Below are 14,015 nucleotides of genomic sequence, written 5' to 3' on the forward strand. Positions count from 1 at the left end.
AGCCAGAGAAAACTTCATTTTGTCCTATCTCTTTCCCTTTCAGTCCAAGTTGGCAGCATTTCTGATGAGATGGTTGCCTGGTTGTTTCCATCAATCATACCCACAATTTATTTAGAGAAAATTATTATCCAGCCATATCCTTGATTTTTCCTCGAGTACCCACTTTATCAGTTTCTGCAATATGAAAAAGCAGAATTTTCTAAATTTTCAAGTTCTGATTTCATTTTTCATAACATTTCCTTTGTCAATTTACCTCTTTCCTCTCACATTTTACTATGGGCAGTAAGGAAAAACCAGGTAGTGACTTTAACACTTTGCTTAAAAAATCTTCTCAGCTAAATATCCAACATATTAATAATCATAAATCCTACCTTCCACAGAACACTGGAATACAAATCAGCCAACTACTTTCTCATTCTATAACAAGGGTACTCTTTCCTCCAGTTTTCACTATCATGTTCCTCAGTTCTATCAGACTTCACCAGAAGAATTCATCATTCATATTTCTACCAATAGCACCTTGAAGGAAATGCAGGTTGTATTCTAACACGCACCTCAAACTTATCCAGTTTCTACCTGTTACCCAGTTCCAAAGTCACTTCCAAAATTTTAGGTATTTGTTACAGTAGCACCTCATTTTCTGATACCAAAATCTATATTAGTCAGGGTTCTCCAGGGAAACAGAACCAACAGATATATAAAATTAGAATCTCTACTTTTATTTTAGATATAGTTCTGAATTGTCTTCTATTAATCCACCTGTTTGATCTCTAGTATCAAATGCTTCCATTTTTCTAACTTTATCAAATTTAAAATAGGGCAAGATTAGATAAATTCCATGCCAAGTTTGCTACTGCCCCCTTTAAAGTTTTTTTCAAATCAATTCTCAGATGTTTAATCTTCCAGATAATTCCCAGTATTATTTTATAAAGTTTCCCTTGATTCTCCCACCACAAAAATTCTTAGTAGTGTATTAATTGGATTAATATTTAATATAAAATGAAACCTAGAAGAATTTGCATCATCAAAATATTGAGTCTTAAGGGTTCTCATTATGGTCTTGGTGGATTAGCTTATAAAAGACTAGTACTTCTGGAGAGAACAACTAGAAAATACTGGGCGAAAACACTTCTTTAATGTTTGAAGACATTAGAGAACTCCTAATACTATCAAAACTTAAGGAGCCAAGATATGATATAGAAGGTAAGTAAAAAGAGGTTAATCAAACCATTTGACCCCTCTTTCCTCCTAAAGCTGGGGGGTTGAAAAGCTAAGTAAAGTCTTCTGCAGTTTTAGAGTTTTAGTGACACAACTTTAGAGTTCAAGGTTTGCCAAGATAGGAGCGGCTTGGCAAATATCCAAGTATTTCATTTGAGGCTGCCCCTGCTCTCCCAGAAGGCTAGATCTTGAGAGTGAGAGAACCAGAAATAGATCAGCTCTCAATAAAACTGAAATAGAGCCTTGAATCACAGTAATCTCTCACTGGATTATAACAACATGTTCTAGATAAGCTACAACCCACAACAAGGGCAAGTTCTCTCTGGAAAAAGAATCTCTGACTTTTAAATGCCTTTTTATAAGCAGGGTCCTGCATTCAATCTAAACCATCTTTGTCACTCAGCAGTTTGACTATGATATGCCCAAAGTGTAATTTTATTACCATTTCTTAGTATTTCTTGAATCTTCGGTTTGTTGTCTTTCATCACTTTGGGCATAACAGAAAACAAGACCAAATGACTGAAAACTAGGAGAAAGATCTGTAAGAGATCCAGATATTGAAGCTATTACACAGGGACATTAAATATTATTAATATGTTCAAGAAAATATAGAAGATAAAAACATCAGCAAAGATAGAATTTACTTTATAAACGTCCATGCAAACCTTTATAGAAGAACCTATTGAAATTTAAAGATACAATAAATGAAATTAAGAACTCAGATGAATGTAAAGTCAGATAAAAGGATAGAGAACTGAAAAAAAAAAGTTAAACCAGAAACTAATGAAACCAGTTACCTACATGGAGTGTGTGAAGATGAGATGGAAGGATTAAAAACTAAATGTAATCTCTTCAAGTATTCCTTTTAAAATGGTTTGGTATTTTGAATCATATTATTTTTTTACATATTTGAAGAAATTAAAATCAAACATAAGGGGAAAGTAACATAAAATAAATGAATGTAATCATATATGAAATAGATAACTAGGAAATTTTAAAGGAATCTAGTACCACAATCACATATTTAAATAAGAATTGATAATATATATTTTAATTTGAATAAAATAGCTTATACAAAATCAAAAATGAAAATAGGGTCTTTTATGCTATCCATTCTCTTTCCTTAAAAGCAGAGTGTAAGATGGAAATTTGCATGCAAGTGATTTATTGAAAGGATACTGTCAGGAAAATCCTATATGGGAGTGAAGATAGCAGGATAGTGAAGAAAAGCAAATTAACAAAGAGCTGGTTTCAGATTAATCTTAGTTTCATCTTGGTCCCCCCCTGGCTAGAATGATGATGATAATGTTGATCATAATATGGTACACACTATGTGGCATTAATCTCCCTTGAGGATTTTCATGTATTAACTAACCCTTATAACAATGTCATGATAGAGATACTATTATTACACATTTTTTCAGATGAAGAATCTGTATACAGAGAAGGTGAGATTACACAGTTAACGGTAGACTGGGATTTGCACACACTCAGTAAATCTCTAGAGTTTCTAACCTAGTGTAAAAAGAAAAACAGATTCTTTTTAAGTTGGGTTAGGCTACAATCTTGTTCATAACTGATTGCACTGAGAATTATAAAGTAAGTTCTCTCTAGACCAGACATGAGGAAGGCCAGCAGACTATCAGAGGCATTAGAAGAGAATTATATCCAGTGTTACTCTATTCTGAATGCTGGCCAATCAACTGAATTACAGTGTTTCAATGTGGCAAAAGGGACACAGTCAGAAGTAGAAGTCAGAAAGTCTCAGACAGAGGCTAGTGAGCAGTGCCTTCAAAGGACAGAAACAAGAGCAACAGGTGGAAGTGGAAAGAGAAAGGAGTCCCAGTGGACATATATGACTGGGCATAGAGTGGGGACAGGAGCTTTGAAGAGACTGACAAAGGAACTGAGTCATTAGTCTGAGGCTGCTGCCAGTTGTTACTGGGACTCTTGCCTTGCTGTGCCACATCAAATCACATGTTATCTCTTGCAATATATTTTTTATTATAATAAATCTTTACCAATAAATTATTCTTTTGGCCAAATGAACTGAAGGAAAATGTAAATCCCTGGTGACCTGGGATGCCTTCTTTTATCAGACAAGGAGGACAAAATATCCATCATGCTTCCTTTTGACTTGTGTTCAGTGGTATAAGGCTAAATTTAGTTTCAAGAGAGGTAATAATTTTATTTCTAGATTCTGATCAAACATTATCTGTGTAAGGACTGCAGGCTTCCCCAATGGCTAAGCAGGCAAAGAATCCATCTACAATGCAGGAGAGACACAGAAGATGCAGATTTGATCTCCTGGTTGGGAAGATCCCCTGGAGAAGGAAATGGCAACCCACTCCAGTATTCTTGCCTGGAGAATCACACGGACAGATGCACCTGGTGGGCTACAGTCCAGGGGGTCGCAAAGAGTTCAACATGACAGCATGAGCATGGACCTGGATGGATAAAGATTGCACATGGCATTTCAATTTTCAATATTTAATCGTTCTGCTTTAAGATAGATTTGATATTTTAAGCTTTCTCTTTGAAAACAGGCACAGTATAAATCTCAAACAGAAGTATGGGAGAGATGGAAATAATATCACTATTTCAGATTCTGTTGTGGTATAGGAACATATGACAAAGTAGGCCAGCAGACATGAAATAAAACATTATTGAGTAAGAGAATGTGACAAAACACAGCAGATTGATTTATACATTTACAAAAGCACACAGCCCATTAAGAGGAGGCCGAGAGTGGCCAAGAATGCCAAGGCAACCATTTCCTTACATAGCAAAAGCAAAATGCTAGATGTTGGGAAATATGAAAGTGGAAGGTCATACTGGCTGTTACTATTTCTATTCATGTAACTTTTTGTTAAACAAAGTATCATAAAATGTTAATAAAATGCAAAAATTAATGTGTGAGAGTAGATAAATATAACTGAGTAGATACTTTAAATAGTACTTAAGTAGAATAGAACTTTGTCACTTAATGTAGAAATTATCAACTCTAAATTATTCTCCTTGGAAATCCAAGAAACATCAGTAAACCTAGCCTCAGCTAAAACTACTTATTAGTCTGGAAATTTTTAGATGATCTACAGAGACTAATGCAGAAGTAAAACTAAAACCTTCCAAATCTCAACTGATCAGAACTCTTAGGGAATAATTGCATTCATTGCTTTATATTTTTTCTGTTAACTAAGAGTTCACCAATCAGTCTGTTTTGCTTCAACTCTTTGCAGCTAAAAGTATCTATAATTTAACATGCTGAGTATCAATTTTTTACTGTAGTAAGGAGAGAATATTTAACAAAACTTAAGTGTTATGACTGTAAGTGCTTTTAAGGAAAGAAATTTGCGTGCAGTTGTGTAAAACACTCAGTATGGTACTTGATCCACAGTAAAAATGCTCTGTGTAGTAGTAATACTACTACTACAGTTAGTAGTATTACTGATATCATGAATAGCACATCCAATGTAAGGTAGAATGCACAATGACTTCTAAGTGATTGAAGATTTCCTGTATTTTCAACCCCAGTTTAGTTTTTCTATTACAAAGCTTTTAAAAAATATTTACTGTACACTATTTAATAAAAATAAGGAAAAGTAACACAAATAAATAAATATATGGGTAACCTTTAGTTGTATTTCAGGAAACTAAGGTTTTAAAATTTCTTCTTTAAGAAGTGCAAAGCATTTCCACACATATTCATCATCTATCTGCACAATATTCTGTGTAAGAAAGGGCAGTAACTGTTCCCAGAGCTTGGAAGGAAAAACACACAAAGGTTAACTGACTTGCCTGCTTGGCAGAAACAGAATTAGAATCTCTTGTCACTTGGCACTTGATTCTCCCACCATGTAGCTTAAGACCATTTTGCTACCAACAATCTTAATTACTAATCACTAAGATATTCAGAAACATTGATCACCACATGGATTGGTTTAGATCCTTAACATGTGGTGGGGAAGCATTTCTTACCTTTTTCTCCCAATGACTAAAAGCTCTGATTAGGTCAGATGGCCTCGATATTTTTAAACTTTAAATTTTCACCTGTGACAGTCTATAAAGATACCCTTTAACTCTGAGACAAATGAGACTAAAATAGATAGAGACAGTCTTGCAAAGAAAATTAAAAAAAAAAAAAACAAACATAACATTCTACATTCAGTCAGCTCTCCCTGGAGCATAGTATTTACAAATGAGCACAAAGCTGGCTTCTAGTGGTTGTCATGGAGATGGTGAGGGAGATTGGATTTAGGATATATCAATACTTTGGAAGTAGAGCTGGCTGGATTTGCTCATAAATTATGTAGGTGTGAGACAAGGAGGCTAAATCCCAACTTTTGGGTCTGAACAGCAGGGTGAATATGGAATCATTTCTGGAGATGAGAAATACACGAAGAACAGGTTTGTGGGAATGAAATACAGAGGATTTTATTTTGCAAGTGTTAAAGCTAAGTAGCCTCACATTCATTAGGTAGAGATACCATATAAGCAAGTACATATCTTGACCTAAGACTTATGGCCAGAGCCAAAGATAGAAATGTGGGTCACAGGGAACTAAATGAGATCACTGGCTAGAAAGTACACATTGAGATTTCTGAGGACTAAGAATTGGATGCACTAAGGCGGTAGGATCCCATAGGGGGAAAAAAAATGGTTCAGTGAGGGAGGTAGGAAAACAGTGTAGTTAGTGTTCCAGAAGTCAAGAGAAGAAAGCATTTTAAGACATGATCTCAAAATAACAATCAACTCTATCCACTGCTACTGCTGCTGAGGCTAAGTCGTGTCAGCTGTGTCTGACTCTGTGTGACCCCATAGATGGCAGCCCACCAGGCTCCGCTCTCCCTGGGATTCTCCAGGCAAGAAAACCGGAGTGGGCGGCAATTTCCTTCTCCAATGCATGGAAGTGAAAAGAGAAAGTGAAGTCGCTCAGTCATATCCGACTCTTCGCGACCCCATGGACTGCAGCTCACCAGGCTCCTCCATCTGTGGGATTTTCTAGGCAAGAGTACTGGAGTGGGGTGCCATTTAAGAATTCAAATAAGATGACTGAGACTAGATCACTGGGTTTTGAACACGCTGTTCATTAATGACTATGAAGAATTAGATTTCTATTGGACATAGAGTTCTAATTGAAATGAGTGGAGAAGGGATGTGAAATGGGAAATTGGAAAAAGAGGGTAAACAACAAGTTCTAGCACTTTTGTCAAACAGTAAAGCAAAGAAATAGAACTGAAGCTGGAAAGGCATATAAGACCAAGCTTTTTAATTTTGTTTGGTTTTATTTATTTAGATCAACTTTTTTAATGTTAAACATGAGATACAGTACAGCAAGTCTATATGCTATTGAGAATAATATTTATAATAGAGAGAAAAAAAAACTGATGGTATGAAAATAAGAAAGAAGAACTCCAGGAGTAAAGTCTTTGAGTTAAAGCACAGCATCGTATATGTACTACTATATAAAAAATAGATAACTAATAAAAACCTACTGTATAGTACAGGAAACTCTACTCAATACTCTGTAATGACATATACAGGGAAAGAACCTCAAAAAGAGTAGATGTATGAATATGTATAACTGACTCACTTTCCTTTACAGCATAAACTAACACAACATTATAAACCAACTATACTCCAATAAAATTTAAAAAAAAACACCTAGAATGACACAAAGTGTATAAGTTATATGTTTACCATAGCTGGAAGCATGGATGATTCATGCCTTGGAATAGGAGAGGAGCAGAGAGCCCTGGCATATAGGCAGGTAATTTTGTAAAATTTAATGGTTAAAGAGGCAAGGAAAATCTTTTCCACTTATCCCTATTAGAGAAATGAGAAGAAAATGACATCAGCATGAGTTGACAGAAGGGGGAGTTGTAGATTGGAGAAGAGAAAGGTCTAAAAAGCAGTCAGAGGAAGAATGTAAAGACTAGGGAAAATTGTAGTGTTGCCATATAGTGTTTGGGAACTGTAGCATGGTTCTGAGTTTTCTTCTTGCCATCTCCAACTGTTCAGCCAGAGGCAGAGAATGCAGATAGTTGATTTTAACCAAGATTGGGGTTTGCCAATGAGTATGATGACAGGGGAGAAAAGCAGCAGAATTAGTAGTCGATGAAGAGGAGTGTTTATAGTAATGATTACGGGATCTTTTTAAACTGGATAAGAAAGGAATTAAGTATATATACAGATTAATGGAAAAAGCAATAGTAAATGCATTAGAAATATCAACTGGTTAAAGATTGGAAACTCTATACTTTTTATCCCCCTTTCTCCAGTGTTACTATTTTTAAAACATAGGATTTTTTAATAAATAACTACCATAAAATATAGTATTACAGTCTGCATCAAAATGATACTAACTTGGTAGAAATTCAAAGTTATTCAGTTTTCAGAGAAGTATCTACAAATTTTCATTCATGTATTCCAAAACCCAAATTATGAGAGCCCACTGAAATCAGCATTGTCTGCTGTATTTGTTTAGTACCTAAATCTTTTTGACTCATCCCTCTCAAACTATATCCAAATGAAGCTCTAAGAACTTTGGGCTCTTTTTTCCTATAATGTTTCTCTTATTTGTATTAATATTATTTCTCTCTTATATTCACCTCACACACATTGGGGTCGCAAGAGTCAGACACAACTTAGCAACTAAACCATCTCTACCTGAACACTCTCCAGCCCAAATTGTCCTGCAGAATTAATCTTTGGATTCCCTTACTCATGCTCCATTTGCAACCCAAGTGTTTTTCAAATATAGCTAACATGGTTTTATTTTATATCTCAAACTGTTCACATCTATGCAATACTTTCTAGTTTCCTGCACCTTTACATTATTTTATATCTTCCTCTTTCCCTTCTGTTTCTGTTCCATGCTCTGATCTGTGAATGCCAAAATCTGCCCCTGGAATAGTTAGAGGTTTCATCATGCATTTAGTCAGCTGTGAGAGAGAGATCTTGAGAATCCTGGACATCAGGGGACCACGACTAGTTGGCAAATTCTTCTGTGGTAGTCTTGGTTTGGAAACACTTCACAGACTGTTTCCTGTGAGCTGGGCAGAGATTACTCTTGAAAATATCCCTTCTAGTCAGCTGCTTATGTTTTGGCTCTGTGCAAATTGGAGCATGATCCTTCAGAAGAAGGCAGTAGAAGTTTTGCTTGGGAAACTTGGGAGACATTTGTTAAAGGAGAGAATGGTTGTGATTTTGTGAATTCAGAGCCCAAGACTAATCAACTTCCTTTTCTTCTTTCAAACATATGGGATGAATAAAGAGACAAATAAGTTTAGTGATTTAGCTACCCTTGTCATCTATTTCCCCCCAAAAAACTATTTTTAAAGGAAAAAAAAAAGCCTTTGTTTATATAAGCCATGGTGGTTTGACAGCATAGTTGGAAGAGCTGGTGACCTAGCTAAATCCTTTAGAAGACTTGGCTAGAGGGAGATACAAATACATAGGATAACAAGATACTGATATTTTGTAGAGCCTACTGGAGGTGGTTATTAGACCTAAAGAATAAAAAATTTGGCCAGGCTATAAACTCTTCTCCTTAACTGAGAATAGACACTCTGAAGGCTTAAAGAAATATCTGAAAACTGCTGATTGTTCAGGCTCTACCAAGAAACATTTCTTTGTACAGTACCTTCTTTCCATACTAAGATTAAAAAAATGATGGCTTAAGGAATACAGAACACATAGATGTTGGTCGGTGACCTGTTGTGTATAGATGATGCTTCAGGGAGTCTGCAAACTGAACCCTGTGAATAATGTCACTTCTTTCTCCTTACATGCTCACAGCAAAAGCCCAAACAGCCAAGCTGAACCCCTCCTTGTTTCAGAGCAGACAGAGGTCAATGTGACTCAGGATAGAAAGCTGCCAAAGGGAAAGTGAAAACAGACCCAACTGAAAGAATTGCAAGAGCTGAAGAAAATCACATCAGGGCTCATGAGGTTGACAGAATGATCCACAAAATGTATAAAGTTCACAACTTTCTCATTGTTAGTTTAGGTGCAATTCAGAATAAAGTGTCAATACAGGGAAAATGGCGTGACTTGGACCTCCAATCATTTGCCTTCCACAAAAATAGAATGTCCTGCAAACTCTGCATTTTCTTCTGTGTTATAGTTAGTGTCTCCAGGAAGGAATGTCGATGAGCACATTGTTAGGGAATGTTGTTAGTAGAAAACAATCAGAAATCTGGAGCAAGCGTTCATTTGTTTCTCTTTTTGTGTTTACATCCCAGCTGAGAAAGCACCAAAATCAATCAATCAAATATATATATATATTTTTTTTTTTTCTAATGCCAATGCCAATACCATAGTCTTGATTACTATAAAGTGTTAGTTGTTCAGTCATGTCCGATTCTTTTCAACTCCATGGACTGTAGCCCACCAGACTCCTCTGTCCATGAAATTCTCCAGGCAAGAATACTAGAGTGGGTAGTCTTTCCCTTCTTCAGAGAGGCCCCTTGATTACTTTAGCTTTATAATAAATTCTTTTTCCTATATTCAGAATTATTTTGGCTATTTTGGATCTTTTGCAATTCTATATAAAGTTTAGAGGGTGCTTGTCAGTTTTTTCCAAAAAAAAAAAAAAAGACGTCTGGAATTTTGATTGGAACAGGATTGAAACTGTAGACCAATTTGTGAAGAAATGACAGTCTAACAATTTGAGGTCATCTAATGTAAGAAAGGCAATGGCACCCCACTCCAGAACTCTTGCCTGGAAAATCCCATGGACAGAGGAACCTTGTAGGCTGCGGTCCATGGGGTCGCTAAGAGTCGGACACGACTGAACGACTTCACTTTCAGTTTTCACTTTCATGTGTTGAAGAAGGAAATGGCAACCCACTCCAGTGTTCTTGCCTGGAGAATCCCACGGGCGGGGGAGCCTTGTGGGCTGCCGTCTATGGGGTTGCACAGAGTCGGACACGACTGAAGTGACTTAGCATCAGCAGCAGCAATGTAAGAAAATTGTATATCTCTAATTTATATATAATTTCTCTCATCAATATTTCACAGCTTTTAGTACACACAGAACTTGCACATGAAAATTTTTTTCTCTAAGTATGTCAGTTTTTTCCTGCTACTGTGAATGGTATTGTTTCGGATTTTTGTTTTCCAGGTGTTTATTGGTAGTATATAGTTGTGGGCTACAATATTTCTAAATATTTCTAAATTCATTCATTTGTTATAGGAGCTTTATCTTGTAGATCCATTAAGTTTTTCTCTTTATATGATCATATGATGATCATAATATCAGAAAACAAAGATGGTACTCATTTCACACAAAATCATATGTCTTTTTAAAAATTCTTATCTTACTGCAATGGCTACCTTCAGTTCAATGTTGAATAAATCTACTAAATGTACAATGTACTAAGCATGAATATATTTGCCTTATCACTGATTCTAGGGAGTAGGGATGTTCATTCCATCTTTGATTAATAAGTATACTGTGTAATTCTGCTGTAGACACACTTTATCATGTTGAAAGAATTTTATTTCTACTTAATCATAAATTAGTACTGAATTGTATAGAATGCTTTTCTGCATTTGTTTAGATTATTATATTTTTACCCCTTATTCTGATACAATAATAAATTATATTAATTATCAAATGTTAAATCAAATTTCAATTCCTGGACTAACTACACTTGGCCATGATGTATTATCTTTAATGGCTGCCTTTAAATTAACACAATATTTTAAGGATTTTTGCATTGATATTCTTCAGAAATATTGGTTTATAGTTTTACTTTCTTATAATGTCTTTTTTTTCTGATTTTGCTTTTTTATCAGGTGGTGCTGATATCATTAAATGAATTAGGAAATGTTTCTCAGCTTCCAAAAGAGTTTCATAAAATCGGTATTATTTCTTCCTTAAATGTCTAGTAGAATTATTGGTAAGGATATCCTGGCCTTCAGTTGTTAACGTTCAAGTATTTTATGGTACAAATTCAATTTCCTTAACCAAATGGAATTATTCAGATTTTTTATTTCAATGGTGTTCAGCTCAGTTCAGTTCAGTTGCTCAGTCGTATCTAACACTTTATGACCCCATGGACCGCACCACACCAGGCCTCCCTGTCCATCACCAACTCCTGGAGTTTATTCAAACTCATGTCCACTGAGTCAGTGATGCCATCCAATCATCTCATCCTCTGTCATCCCCTTCTCCTACCTCTTTCAATCTTTCCCAGCATCAGGGTCTTTTCAAATGAGTCAGTTCTTTGCATCAGATGGCCAAAGTATTGGAGTTTCAGCTTTAGCATCAGTCCTTCAAATGAACATTCAGAACGGATTTCCTTTAGGATGGACTCGTTGGATCTCCTTGCAGTCCAAGGGACTCTCAAGAGTCTTCTCCAACACCACAGTTCAAAAGCATCAATTCTTCAGCACTCAGCTTTCTCTATAGTCCAACTCTCACATCCATATATGACTACTGGAAAAACCATAGCCTTGACTAGACAGACCTTTGTTGGCAAAGTAATGTCTCTGCTTTTTAATAAGCTGTCTATGTTGCTCAGAACTTTTCCTCTAAGGAGTAAGTGTCTTTTTATTTCATGGCTACAGTCACCATCTGCAATGATTTTGGAGCCCCCCCAAATTAACTCTGCCACTGTTTCCATTGTTTCCCTCATCTGTTTGCCATGAAATAATGGGACCAGATGCCATGATTTTAGTTTTCTGAATGTTGAGCTTTAAGCCAACTTTTTCACTCTCCACTTTCACTTTCATCAAGAGGCTTTTTCGTTCCTCTTTACTTTCTGCCATAAGGGTGGTGTCATCTGCATATCTGAGGTTATTGATATTTCTCCCGGCAATCTTGATTCCAGCTTGTGCTTCTGCCAGCCCAGCGTTTCTCATGATGCACTCTGCATATAAGTTAATAAGCAGGGTGACAATATACAGCCTTGACATACTCCTTTTCATATTTGGAACCAGTCTATTTTTTCATGTCCAGTTCTAACTGTTGCTTCCTGACCTGCATACAGATTTCTCAAGAGGCAGGTCAGGTGGTCTGGTATTCCCATCTCTCTCAGAATTTACCACAGTTTATTGTGATCCACACAGTCAAAGGCTTTGGCATAGTCAATAAAGCAGAAATGGATGTTTGCCTGGAACTCTCTTGCGTTTTTGATGATCCAGTGGATGTTGGCAATTTGATCAATGTTTCCTCTGCCTTTTCTAAAACCAGCTTGAACCTCTGGAAGGTCACAGTTCACATATTGCTGAAGCTTGGAGTGGAGAATTTTGAGCATTACTTTGCTAGCATGTAAGATGAGTGCAATTGTGTGGTCATTTGAGCATTCTTTGGCATTGCCTGTTTTTGGGATTGGAATGAAAACTGACCTTTTCCAGTCCTGTGGCCACTGCTGAGTTTTCCAAGTTTGCTGGCATATTGAGTGCAGCACTTTCACAGCACCATCTTTTGGGATTTGAAATAGCTCAACTGGAATTCCATCACCTCCACTAGCTTTGTTTGTAGTGATGCTTCCTAAGGCCCACTTGACTTCACATTCCAGGATGTTTGGCTCTAGATGAGTAATCGCACCATTGTGATTATCTGGGTCGTGAAGATCTTTTCTGTACAGTTCTTCTGTGTATTCTTGCCACCTCTTCTTGATATCTTCTGCTTCTGTTAGGACCATATCATTCCTGTTCTTTATTGAGCCCATCTTTGCATAAAATGTTCCCTTGGTATCTCTAATTTTCTTGAAGAGATCTCTAGTCTTTCCCATTCTACTGTTTTCCTCTATTTATTTGCACTGATCACTTAGGAAGGCTTTCTTATCTCTCCTTGCTATTCTTTGGAACTCTGCATTCAAATGGGTATATCTTTCCTTTCTGCTTCTGCTTTTGGCCTCTCCTCTTTTCACAGCTATTTGCAAGGCCTCCTCAGGCAGCCATTTTGCTTTTCTGCATTTCCTTTTCTTGAGTATGGTCTAGCATGCTCCCTGTCTCTTGTACAATGTCAAGAACCTCCATCCATAGTTCATTAGGCAGTCTGCTATCAGATTTTGTCCCTTAAATCTATTTCTCACTTCCACTGTATAATCATTAGGGATTTTATTTAGGTCATACCTGAATGGTCTAGTGGCTTTTCCTCCTTTCTTTGATTTAAGTTTGAATTTGGCAATAAGGAGTTCATGATCTGAGCCACAGTCAGCTCCCGGTCTTGTTTTTGCTGACTATATAGACCATCTTTGGCAGCACAGAATACAATCAAGGTGATTTCGGTGTTGACCATCTAGTGATGTCCATGTGTAGAGTCTTCTCTTGTGTTGTTGGAAGAGGGTGGTTTGCTATACCAGTGCATTCTCTTGGCAGAATTCTATTTGCCTTTGCCCTGCTTCATTCTGTACTCCAAGGCCAAATTTGCCAAATTTGTTACTCCAGGTGTTTCTTGACTTCCTACTTTAGCATTCCAGTCCCCTATAATGAAAAGAACATCTTTTTTTGGGTGTTAGTTCTAGAAGGTCTTGTAGGTCTTCATAGAACCGTTCAACTTCAGCTTCTTCAGTGTTACTGGTTGGGGCATAGACTTGGATTACTGTGATATTGAATGGTTTGCCTTGGAAATGAACAGAGATCATTCTGTTGTTTTTGAGACTGCGTCCAAATACTGCATTTCAGACTCTTTTGTTGACTATGAGGGCTACTTCCTTCCTTCTAAGGGATTCTTGCCCACAGTAGTAGATATAATGGTCATCTGAGTTAAATTCACCCATTCCAGTCCATTTTAGTTTGCTGATTCCTAAAATGTCAATGTTCACTCTTGCCATCTCCTG

The sequence above is a fragment of the Capra hircus genome, chromosome 20, assembly GCF_001704415.2.
Source record: "Capra hircus breed San Clemente chromosome 20, ASM170441v1, whole genome shotgun sequence".
NCBI classification, from domain to species: domain Eukaryota; kingdom Metazoa; phylum Chordata; class Mammalia; order Artiodactyla; family Bovidae; genus Capra; species Capra hircus.